Genomic DNA, 13,437 nt, shown 5'->3' on the forward strand with positions numbered 1-13,437 from the left:
CACCTACAGCAGGCTGCACAGGACCTTGTCCAGGCGGGTCTTGAATATCTCCAGAGAAGGAGACTCCACAACCTCCCTGGGCAGCCTGTTCCAGTGCTCCGTCACCCTCAGAGTGAAGAAGTTCTTCCTCATGTTCAGACGGAACTTCCTGTGCTTCAGTTTGTGCCCATTGCCCCTTGTCCTGTCGCTGGGCACCACTGAAAAGAACTTCAAACTTGCACTCAGCCCTCACCACCTCTCTTCCTCCCAACCCCATCCAGCCTTTGGGTACTTCAAAAGAAGGAGTGCGGCTCTTATATGCCTGCTCATTGGCTGGAACGCTTTTGGATTAAACTTCTTCACCACAACCACGAAATTTATTAGTATTTACTCTGGTACAACATCTAGCAACCAATATGCTTCTAACAACAGAGTGTGGTGACAGCCACAGTAACTAGTTATCCAAGCACAACAGCCAGCCAATTTTAGCTATTAAATATTGACTGACTCTGGTAGGATGCATGAGGTGAAAACCAAGTCATACTTCCTACAACCAGACAAACACGTATGAGATTTTAAGAATTTCCTTCTAGTCCCAAACTATCAGCAAATCTAAAAAGATCACAGAAAAAAACAAGTCCTACAAATTCTAGAAATTCCCCTCATCCAGAGAAAAGCCACAGCTATGACCTTGCTTGGCTCAAGTGAACTCCTAAGAACAGCAAAGAAACAATCCTTCATCACCAGTGGCCAAAGAAAGAATGTGCTTTGCCTTTGATATTGTTTTCATCCCTCCAAAGGGAGTAGCCAGTCATTTCTGTGGATCAGCAAGTCGGAACTTACGGAGCGGTGAGCTGGGTGCACCCAAAGGGTGGCTACGCCAGAGCAAAAACCCTGTTACCTCACCCATGAAGAAACAGGGGAGGGCACCAGGGAAATGCCTGTAGACAGAAAGAACAAAAGACTGCCAACCCTTTCCCTCCTTCAGCTGTGACCTGTCTTCATCATGCTCTGCACATTTAACCTCTTACATAAGCTTTAGCTCATTTGGGAATGAGGGCAGCGGCAATACGTAACAGACTTGTGAGAGAGACAAACGTTTCAGACACAAGTGTTCAGCCAACTCATCATTTGCTCCATATCTACATCCTGGCAGCGATGAATCTGGAGGGATTTACAAAACGTGCGACCACAATGCAATTTCAAAAGGCAAACAGAACCTTCAGAGATCAGGGTCATGAGCATCCTCATCAAAAGGGCAACAGAAACCTTGCAATGTTCCCTGAAAAAAAAATTTAGTCTTGAAGAGGCCAGGAAGGGGTGTTCTCCTAATTTGTGTGTCATACTAGAGTTCATAATTTAAATCTACCCCTCAGTTACATCCATATTATATCCTTTCACTAATTGAATTCATACTTCTTGTCCATTTCACAACTGAGTTTTTAAAATCTGAATTAAATATGTTTTATCTTAAAGAAATGAAAAGAGTAAGAACAGTGGGGAGTGCTGATTTAAGTAAGTGGATGCTCATAAGTGAAACTTAACCCAGCTGAGATTTCAGTGGGTTGTTTTTTTCTGTTTTAATTTGCAATGAATTTCTAGCAACAAAGATTTCTCTATACGTGAAAATTTTCTTTTAAAAGAATTCCTTTTTTAAAAAAAAATTAAACAAAACATGCAGCAAGTTGCAATTAAATTTCAGTTAACAAAATGCAAAAATACACCCAACCTCCATCTGCCAAAAATAAAGTTTGAAAAGTAATTTCACATCCCTGACAATGATGACTGTGTTTATGACATATTTCTGGTGCCATATTCCACTCTCCTATCACTGCCAGCTTGCGTCCAGTATTTAGAAATAATGCAGAAACACATTGAACTTGCTGAACTAGATGTTGCCACACTGCAGCTCTAATGGGCTTAGTGACCACAACCTACAGGGGCCAGAAAGTGTCAACAGCAAAAGGGCCAACCTCAATCACTGTCTGTGCTTTTACAAAGTTGTTACATGTTTAATTCTTTGCAGCTTAGTTCTCCTGCTGTTTCGGCTGCTCAAAACCAAGGCTCATATATTGCAGCAGCCTTCTCTACCTCGTATAATGCCACAAAGGTCCCAGCAGGAGACCTTTCAGTGGAGCAGACAAGCCACAGGCTAGGGCAAACAGGGCATCACAACTTCCTAATAAGATGACTTATTAGACTGAGGGCTTGACACAGCTTTTATTTAACCACTTCTTTTCCCAGCCACCAGAAACACGAACTGTCTGTCTGCTTGGAGCACAGCAAGGGGTATCTGGATTTGCAGCAAGCACTGTCGCATGCATTCAGTCCAGTCTATAAATCGAGCATGATTTCTGATGCCATCTTTATCACTACACCAATACAATATTTTTGCCCTTAATGTCAGATTTCCAGCCACACAGTTGTTTGTTATACTAAATTAATGCTTTCCCACTCGATTGGTCACTGCCTGTTCAGGACTTTGAGTGGGCTTGCGGAGGGCCGGCAGCGAATGGGTTAAACGACTGCAAAGGCAGGATCGGTTTCCTGCCTGCACTTGCAATGGCCTAAGGCAGTGCCTGCTGTTCAGGAGTTAGAGAGAGTGCCTTGCCTTGTCCCAGGTGGCAGACAGGCAAACCATGTTATTAAGAAGCAGAGATCGCAAAACCTTGATCTTCAAAAAAGGCCCCTAATTAGTCCCTAGCGCGAGAATAAATGGCATTCCACATCAACAAGGATGAAAAAGGCTCCTTCAAATTTCATTAAGTAATCTCTGCTATTGACAGTTTTTAGGAAACTCTTGTTGTTTGAATCACTTTACCCAAGAACTCTTCTTTATTTGTCATTTCTGTTTGATTTAAATAAGAAAAAAAAAAAGTATTAATGGTCTCACATGCTGCATCTTAAGGAAGTCGTAAATGTTTTGACAAAAAGTTCCATGCCCTACGCTGCTGAGTCACTGCTGCCTGTGTGAGCAGCTCGCGGGTCCGCTGGAGTCGATGGAAATTCTTCCATCGTCTTCAATACACTCCAGCTCAGGTCATCAAAGAGTGCTAGTCTGAAGCCATCCTCAACATTTCCCATAAACCTCTTTTTAATTTAGTGTGAAAGTGACAGATTGAAGAATATGTGCTGAGTTTTCTCGTATTTCTGCAGCGCTTTGATTTGGACTAGACTTGTTTCATGGAAAGAAAAAGTTTATTAAGAAAAAACCCCTATCTTTCAACTCATATACCACTTGTCTAATTTTGATTTATAAACATTCCCAGTAGAGAAGGCATCCTTGTCCAAATAGTCTCAAGGTTCATAAACTTCATCTAACTTTATCATCTAATTGTACAGTAGCTTTCAAGGACTCTCACTCTCTAGAGGACTCTCACTCTCTAGAGGGCTTGAATTCATTTGATTTTATTCATCCCGATGGTATCTGCTTTTATGCCTTACTGAGATTAACAATTCTGGCATTATAGCAATATGGAAAGTTTATCACATTCATGCAGTGATTCTACCACCAGCTGCAGATCCTTCTGAAGTTTACTGTATAATGAATTTAAAACATAAATAGCAACAAATGGGATAAATAATTTCTTTGCCAGAATTGGAACAAAGTTAATTTTGTCTTTATAAATAACTTTTTATACTGATGTGTCTTGTGAATCTTTCAATATTTAATTAAATCACACAGTTTCTGGATCTTTCTTTTAAAGTATATTTTACTCATGTATTTACCACTTTTAAGCTTTATTGTAAGTAACTATAAATAATTGAAAAAATAAAAAGAAAAATGGTTCTACTTTTACAGGGTAGCTAAGAAGATATTTTCTAGCCTCTAAGAAATACACCTCAGAATTGCTTATTCAAAATCAAGAGTTATCATTATCGGGATATTTCACGTTACTATAAAAGACAGATTTGTTACTAGGATTTTGTAAACTAGGTTTGAGCTATTTTTTCTCTGAAAGGATTAGTGCACTAAGAGTAGGGCAGGACACCTTTGCCTAGGCATACCTGAATGTTGTCAGACAGTTGCAGATCTCCCAGGTAACATTTCCTTAAGTGGAGTTTTTAAGAATGACTAAAATTTGTTCTCCTCCAAGCAGGGTGTTTACTTTCTGTGTTCAGCGTTCTCCAGATAATGTGCAGTGCCGCACTTACCGTTCGAATCAAGAAACTTCCTTTAGCATTACTTTAACCTGTGGGCTTTATTGGTTTGAGATGTAAGAAATTGTATGCCAAAACTTTGGTTATTTTAACTAGTTCTAAACAAGAAAGACTAACATCAGTTTTGACAACAAACAAAACCAGGTTTTGTTCTATTGGTTATGTTTAAAAGATTCCAATTTCAAACCAAACACAACTTGTGGTTATTCTGTCAAGATATTTATATAGCCACTGGGGCGCCATAGTTATGCACCGCATACATCATTGTATTTTTAAAATGTACTTAATGAACATTTTTTTCTTTTCTGGTAACTACTTCATTGCCTTAAATGAATGCATTCCAATAGAATTTGTAACAAATGAGCACTTTGTGTTTGCATTAATGCCAAACACGTTTAACAAATTTTTAACAAGGAACACTGGCAAAAAGCCAAGCTCCTAGAGGGACACTGAAGGAATGCTATAAATTTAAACTAGATTTTACCTTTTCACTCAGCTCAACAAGTGTCTTAGGTGTCTCTGGCATCTCAGCATTGAAAGTTTTCTACGTAGGTTGGACACAACTTTATGACTTAATTATTTCTCTTCTTGGCCCTCCTCGCTAGAGATTTTCACATTGATGTAACAAGCTTTAACAGGTTACTGTATTCTTTAGAAAGCCACAAGTACGTTTTCATTCTTTCCATGAGAGTTAGGCCAGGAGGAAGTAGCAAAACTGTATTCATTGTTGGGACTGTAACGACAGAGAAGTTCACATAGTACATAGCATGCCATTTCCATATCCTGTGTTGAGGGAACGATATAGTGGCGAGCACTCCAGCAGATCTGTGCTACCTAATATTGTTTCTTGTGCTGAGTTGCAAATATCTGGACTGTGATCATGTTTGCAACTGCACTTCAGGGGCAGGGGAAAAGCAGCCCACAGTGCTCCCACTGGTCCAAGCCCTGGGCTTGTACAGCAGCCACGAACAGATTTTTGGCTGTATCAAACATCTGGGGGGACTCTAAAGTTGTTAAGTTATGCCCACATGGTACATGTCATTACAGACCTTGGGAATCACCTAGCCTGTAATACATGTTCATATTAAAGGTGTTACAAGTAGCTCCACAAACCACATGCTTGCTCTTTACTTGTAACTTAATATATTAATTTAATTTTTACTATGTTATTTCAGTTATAATCAAATGCAGGAACTGAAAAATAATAATACTTAGCACTCATCCAAGACTATTAAGGCACATTACAAACATTAAGCCTTGCAAATTCCTGTGAGGAGCCTGATGTTATCCCCGCTATAGCAAAGAGCAAGTTAGGCGCAGAAAAATGATACAACTTTTTCCTTAGTCACAAAATAAGCTCGTGGCAGGGATACAATTCAGAACAGTACCATGCCAGGGATTTGCCTTAGTTAATCGTGTCATTCTTTTCATGGTTTTGCACAGACAAAAGTAAAAATTGAGAACGCATTTCTTTTTTCTTCATGTCATGTAGAATTTGTTGTTGCAAGAGGCACAGCTAAGTTCCAGGAAGTCACTTGAGAAAGACTTTATGAGTTATAGCCTTATTTTTTAACTACTACATTTCAGTCTAGTTACTTGTTTACAGAAAATGAAATAATTTCCCATTGTTTGCTGGTACTCCGATCCCAGCAATGATGAATGAGTCTACAGAAGGCAACTGAGGAATTCACATCCTGACAGATTTTTAAAAGATGTCACATTATAATGCAGATGCCTTGTCATAGATTAAGGAACAGAAATAGCCCTAACAGGTTTTCATTAATGATATCCTTCCCTACTAACATTTGGTCAGACACCAATTCGCTGCAATAAACTGGCTAGCCCCTCTCTTTCTGACTCACTAATTACCATATCAGTTGTTGGCCTTTTATGTAGGTACCATGTGCAACAGGTTACGAGAGGGCAATTTAAGCCTATGTGAATGGGTATCTGTTTTTGTATCTGGGTGCTTGTTGCAAACATTTGGAAAGCATATGGAGCATAATGGACATTAACCCAGATGTCAAAAATAGCCTGCATTTTACTACTGTTATTAAACAGTTTCCCCTTTAACCCCTTTGTGTTTACCCACCCTCTCCAGCTTGTTTCTGCAAATCACTGCTGAGAGGAAAGGACTGGAGGTAAAACGTAGTAATCAGGCAGGTGTCTTTATCCAAAGGAAAAAGAATCTGAACAAATATTTGTGGGCTACTGCATTCTTATATCTTCACATCCTTCTGCTGTTTTCATTGACTGGTATCTAATGTACTGTCAGAGGTGCCACACTCACAAGACATTAATTTCAGCTGGAGCACTGCTGAATCTCAGGCCCGATGTATGTTACCAAATTTCTGTTTCAGAGGTTCAGTGACCTATACCAAGTACAGCACTGAAGAATTTAATTTACTCAACCTCAGTTGGTATTTGACAGCAATATCCTTTTATATATTTATTTGACTTGCTTGAGAAATACTTTGCATTTCCTACCTGTGGCGAACAAGTTTTTGTTACATGTCCAATACAGCTATGGTTTCCTGATGAATGGGTGGTTGAATAAGCGGGTGGGGTTTATTTGGGGGTTTCATTCTATACTAAAACTCCAATGAAAATTTGGGGAGCAAGCCAGAGAGAAATTGTATTTTGTGATTTGTTGCTGTTCCTCAGATTGGACACTTTATTCTGGGTTCTTATTTTTAAGAGCATAAATGAGTGTTAATTGCAAAGAAATTTCAGCTTGTGAAATATCATGTACATTGAAGATCTGCTGTGATTATGTTGTTGCAAACCTGTTAAAAAATGTAGACATTTTTGTGCTACGGTTTCTGGAATGTACTCTCCTTATTAATTTATATGGGTGCTTCCTATACCTATATATCTCTTTGAATAATGATTAAGAAATACTTGGCACACAAAAGAATGGGAGCTATGCACAGTTCACGAAACGTAATGCATCTCTGACTTACAGTTTTCATAAAAAGTTTGCAAAGATTTTATGTGCCAGAACTAGTAACATGATCTACTTTAGGAACTCCCTGGCTTTCCAGCTCTGCAGAAGTAATTTTTTCTCCATTCAAGGGCCAGATCCAAAACCTGTTAAAATCAGTGGGAACCTTTCCACATTTCAGTGGGCTTTGGATTAGTCCCTAAGTGTTTTAACCAGAAGAATTGTACTAACCTCCTATTGGAAAAGTAAAACAATACATCTAAGTTTCTATTATATAAACCATTATATGTACTTGCCACACAGATATGAACTTGGAAATAGGGATTTAAAATCATTTGCACCTTTATTCTGTCAACAGCGTTTCATTTTACTCACAGCATAATTACTCCGATAAATATTAGCTTCTAGAATTTGAAGGGAAATTTTAGTCAACTAGTTCAATTTACAAAACATAACCATTTTTCAGCTGTACACAAAAGTGTAAACTTTCTATGACAATTTCTTTTTCGTAAAATTGGATGTTTTGGAAACTTCTAAGGTTACATAAATGCAAGGCAAATAAAGGAGAATCCCATACGTAATGCATTTCCACTTCTCTAGAAACGAAGTCAGTGGATAAACGAACAATTGCCCTGTAAAGGAATCACTTCATTCCACCCACTCATCTGATATACAGATAATGCAAATAAGACTAATTCACTGTGCTCTGTTCAAGACGCTGTGCCGTTAGCTGCAGCAGAACTAGTGTAACAATAAAAATCATTCAGGCTTCACTCGGTAGTGGCTTACAGTCAGACACGGAGCCTCATCCAAAGCCCATGGCATGCAGGAAGACTCTTTCTTCCCACTGACAGACTCAGGCTTGCACCACTTACGTCTTGTGGTCCCCTGGATTTCAGGAATGCCAGCCAAGCCACGAAGAGCAACAGCCATTGATTAGTGACTGCATGGCTGAAAAACTCATAACAGATTGTTGTATAATTTAACTTTTAAAAATCTGAGGGTTGTGTATCTATAAAACCTTTCTCCACTGTTTGGTAAATTAAAGTGGATTTAAAGTGCTTAAAATACAACAGTAAAATGTTGCTTTCAGTATCTTCAGTTCTGGAGGGTTGCTAGAGGTCCTACATATTCCCACCTGCCATGGAACTGAGTGGAAATAAATGGATGAGTCCTCTGGTTTCCAATAAAAATATTTAGTTTTACTAATAGCATTTCCACTTCAAAGCTACTGTGCTTATTGGTAAGATCAGAAAAATCACCATTTGCAGAATCACAAGCACAATGGAATTTCTCATCTTTGGAATTTAAAATATTTCCCATTTAGAGGGAAGCTTGTCATAGAAATCAGCTGTAAAACTACTTGCCACCCTATGAACATAGGAAGTGGGTTCAAATAAAATTTATATCCTCACTTAATCCGTAGTCCCTAGAAAAGCAACATATCCACTAATGTCTATGAGAAGCTTGATTAGACAAGAACTAGGATGTTTTGTATGCTTCGATCATGTTACTAATTGGAATATTTTTTTCCCTTGTTACAGTTGTCAGAGGAACTAGCAAAACAGGAAGAAAACAATGTAGCACTGGAAGGTAACGATGATAATCTATTGCACTGGATCTCCAAACGTGACCATGATACCCTGGAGAAGATCACAGATGCAGAAAATGAATGCTAAGGTTGATATCTAATGAAATGCTGCATTAATTGGCATTTTCTCCATTATTTTTTGTAGTCTACTATGAAATTAGATACTTTGGAAAATAACGAAGGAGATTCAAGCAGATATTAGAAGACCTTCATTTCTGTCTTTAATGGGTCTTGCAAGTTATTCTGTTTTTACGAAGAAACCATCTGTTCAGAAGATTATTGTTTAATGAAGTTCAGTTAAACAGGTTATTTAACTAATTTTTGGTAATTGATAATGATTTCAATAAGTAATTCAGATTCTCTTAGATGTGGTATCTGCATTTGCTGATTTTACCTAGTCTGTTCTAAAGTATCACTTCTATTGCACTAGATTATCAAAGAGGTATTAGTAAAATGCTATATAAGGGTGTTGGCATTAATCTTACCCCCAGTTAGGTGTGGGCTTTTCAAAAAAAAAAAAACCCAAAAACCCAAGCCTTTACCCTCCTCTATTTTCTTATATCTACTGATAAAATAATAATAATTAAAACCAAAACAAAACCGAAAAAACATTGATAGTATAACTGGTATTAAGCTCTGGGCCAGGTTGGAAATGAAATCAATTTTTGGTACTAATAACTGATTACAAAGATTAGCTTTATAAAAATATGGTGTGTGTCTCTGACAATGCATAGGACATCTAATTTGAGCATAAATGTAAGATTATATACAAGATGTATCTATTCCTGGATGGTAAAAGCTTGAGGCATATATAAATACGTATGTATGTATATATATGGACATATACACAAGGAAGTATCAAACTTTTACCATCCAAATGCATACAGGTTTTCAACAATAAAAGCTGGGACTCTTTAAAAACAAAAAAAACAAAAACAAAAATAAAGCTAAGATTGCTGTGAATACAGTATATGCACTAGGTCTCCTGTAAATGAGGAACTGTTTGTTATTGTTTTCTGCATTGAAAAAGTCTCCAACATGGATCCCAATGAATCTTAGATGTTAAAGAAAATACCAATGAACAAACAGCACTTAAAGGCTGTTTGTGTCAACAAAATATATCTAGTAAATTAAATTCAAAGCACATGCAAGGAAAAATAAAATGTGATGTTATTACACTCAGTGAGAGAATATAACTGAAAGTCAAATCTCTACCACTTCTCAAGCAGAGGATCCTTATGACTCCATGAACACTTTCAGTCAGTCTGGCAAACGTGCAAATGTTTGGCTGTTTTACTGAGGCATCTTTTTGTCCATGGAAGAAATGCTTCCATGCTGATGGGAGTGGGAATAGAATATCTACATTTTTAAAGGACAAACAATAAATTTAAGCATGGGTGGCCTTAATCCTTAGTAGTTTTTCTTTGCTGCTGTAAAAAAAGAGAAATCTAAATGGATACTTCTGAAGTCTTGCACTGAATTTAGAAAAATTATTTTTTGAACCTGTGGTGCAATTAACCCTAAACATCCTTCATGAGCCATACATAGTAACCCCCTTAAAATTATTGTCTAGAGATTATATTTTATTTATTTGTACCATAATTCTTGGTGCAATCAAAGAGCAATTTATTCAAGCAGGAGTCCTGCTGGATGCTACTGTCTTCAGTAAATAAGAGTAAAATGTATAGAATTAGTATAGCATAGATAATCCCAATTTCATTCATGTTTAAAAGGTTTGTCCTTTAACTATCAATGGCATTTTAGATCTTTGTTTTTGAAACAGCAAAGCTTTTGGGAGTATATTTAGCACATATGACAAATGTTGCACTTGGAAACTCAGACAACAAAACTAGTTTCTCATGACAAAGTTGTTGTCGCAGTAGGGGACAATCGTCTGTGTCTCTTACAATCAGGTTCTTACCTTAACTCTGCAACTGAATACTTGAAGTAGGACATAAACTAGGGGGGAAATAGGGTCACAGATACAAAGCTGTATAGTTAGGTATTTATATGTATGTGCCAATTTTGTCACAGGTATTATTTTAGGGGCATTTTTGCCCCGCTCATGTTGGTAAGAGTATTGATCTAAACTTTTATCAGGGCCTACAAGTTAGCCCCTAATTTGTCTAACATTGCTTTTTTTCTTTCTTTTCTTTTTTTTCTTTTAATTTCATGTGATACTCTATGTTGTTTGGAGAAAATCTTTTCATATACTAAAACAGAATCTCGGGGTTTACAATAAACACTGTGATGTTGGGAAGTATTTTATTTGAGCAATGTTTGGTAGGTTTTCCCCCTAAGTGTAAAGAAGCAAACCAACTTTTGGTTAACATTATTTTAATGTGAGATCAGTCTTGTACTGCACATTCTTTCTTTCATTTAAATGTACAGTATGAATTTTGTATTTAATGAATTTTGTGTATCCAGTATGCACGTACCTGCACATTGACTTTCATTTGAAAGTGGGTTTCAATTTACTTTTTAAACAGTGTTTATGAAAAGACCTCAGATGTGTTGACACAAACTGTATCTGCAATGTTTTTTTTTGTGTGTGTAGGGTGATGTTTGAATGTGATGTTCTGCAGCAATGGGTCAGTATTCCCTATTTACCTTAGATCCTCATTTGATAGTGCTTCTTGTAATAATTTTTTCAAGTGAGTGGCATGTTCTGGATTGTGATATTGATATATGGTTAAGGACATTGATATGAAACTAAGGAATTCCTAGAAATTACCAGTGGGCATGTAGTAGACAGTCATTGTAATTTAATGTCTAGTAGAAGTGTAAAGTACCAAGGTATTTAGAGTTCATAACATTGTTATCATGTGTATGGGAAGTATTTAGTGTTGATCAGCTTGTTTATATTCATCAAATAAACTTTGTTTCTTTCTGAAATCAGTGTTGTGTCATTAAAAGTATGTTTAATGACTGCAAGAAAATGTGTGAGAGATGTTTTCCACATGGTAAATCTATCACACTCGTTATTTCTCTAATTGCTACCATTCAAAGTAATTTATCTTCCTGTTGTTACTATCACATAAACTGTTTAAGAAAGCATAAAAAGGAAAATGTCTCCTAGGCCCCACTCCCAGAAATGCTTACGAGCAACTCTGCTAAAGTGAGGAACCATTTTCCGGATTGGGCTCTTAGAGAGCAATATGCTTTTGAGTGGGTTGCTAAAACATAGTATTCTTGTGTGACCCTGTGTAATTGCATAGAAAATTACATTTTGTTTATGTACTTTACTGACCAAAAGCCATAAGGTGTGAAATTCTCTGCACAGTCAGCTCCTTTTTCAGCTGCCTGGTAAGTGGTTCCCCGTTTCCATTATGTTCACTTTTTTTAGAAAAGGAACTTTTGTTGAACAGGAATTTCTTACCTCATAGAACTCCCTGGACCAGCTCAGGGCACACACAGCAGGAGAATAAAAGGTAAGTAAGTATGCATTTAACTTAGGTTATTTAAAAACACACAGTCTCTTAGTTTTAAGCTCTGTTTCTTTACCTATAAATTAGTTTTCTTGGTAAGAGAGGACTATGTACTAACATAGGATATTAAGTTTCACTTTTAACTACAGCTAAATATACATTTATTGTGTATTCTACTTATGCCTACTTAGCTTTGAGTTGTAATACTATAAATTGAGTAGCAATTGCTCCTATCTTCTTTCTAGACCTGCACAATTTTTCAGAATGATATTTTTCTATATTCAGGCAGACTCTTCACCCCTCTCCATTGGCAACATGCATTTTTTTACTCTGTTTTCAGCATTAATTACTTCCTGTGTTAAAGGCAACTCCTGCTTCCCTTCACGGTGAAGGGGACAGTATGTACCAATGTGTAGCACTAAGGACACGGAGGAGGACAGCAGTGCATTTGGGGAAACTGTAAAAGGCTCTTGAGCCCCGTTTTCCAAAGATTGTTTTCAACAAGGAGTCGCCGCGCTTTCCTCTGTGGAAAGGGGCTGAGGGCCCCAGGGGAAGGGGCAGGAAGGCTGTGCTGGTGTCTGCTGGGTGCCTCAGGGGAGGGGAGCTCCCCAGAGGGCAGCTCTAGCTGCAGGAACACCTCACCTCAAGTTAAGTTTGAGTTCATACAGCCAAGGGCTCCTCCAGCCCTACAGGAGAGAGCCTGAGTAAGAGTCAACCTCTTCTGAACTTGAGGTTTCTTCCTGAGGGAGCCTATCTGTTCACTCCAGACTTAAGCCAAAGTAGTTTGAGATTTGAGTAAGCAAACCAAAGTGGGGGACTTTCAGGAGATGAAGCCATTGTGTCAGCCTACATTTCAAGCCAACGTGTCAATTCAGACACACTGAGAGCCCCAAACAGCTCTGTGCCAGCGTGAGTTGGATAAAGCCAATTGTAGAACACCTACTGCATCTCCCGGTTGTTCTCACTGTGCTCCAGGTCCAGGATTTGATCCTAAAAGAGCCACACTGGTTACACATGCTGCGTCCTGCCCTGTGCAGAAACCTGTCAGAACGTACAAAACAGAGGGTCAAAGAGCTGCACAGCTGTATTGCACCTGTTGATACTGCTTCTCCAAAACACAAAATTTTTAATAACTAATGTATTAAATCGTTCTAAATAAAGACAAGTCAGCTCTAAATAAGTAATACATTTCCCATTATGAAGTCAGTGGGAGCCCTGCACATTGCCAGGGCATGATTTGACCCGTATATGAAAAGGACAGCTGATGTGGGCGCTGCTGTACAGCTTTTCCTCCTGTGAGATTACAGTGACGTTATTTCATGCTCCTACCTTTT

At 37.9% G+C, this 13,437-nt stretch overlaps 1 protein-coding gene across 1 annotated transcript in view; it reads left to right on the top strand.

Moving 5' to 3' along the window:
- The window catches only part of ERC2 (ELKS/RAB6-interacting/CAST family member 2), a 557,034-nt gene extending 545,507 nt beyond the window's left edge, over positions 1-11,527 (top strand). The window contains exon 20 of the mRNA XM_075432858.1: positions 8,629-11,527. The gene's annotated coding sequence lies outside the window, so the exon portion shown is untranslated. The remainder of the gene's footprint in view (positions 1-8,628) is intronic.
- The last annotated feature ends 1,910 nt before the right edge of the window (positions 11,528-13,437 follow it).

This window comes from Opisthocomus hoazin, chromosome 11 (assembly GCF_030867145.1).
Source record: "Opisthocomus hoazin isolate bOpiHoa1 chromosome 11, bOpiHoa1.hap1, whole genome shotgun sequence".
NCBI classification, from domain to species: Eukaryota; Metazoa; Chordata; class Aves; order Opisthocomiformes; family Opisthocomidae; genus Opisthocomus; species Opisthocomus hoazin.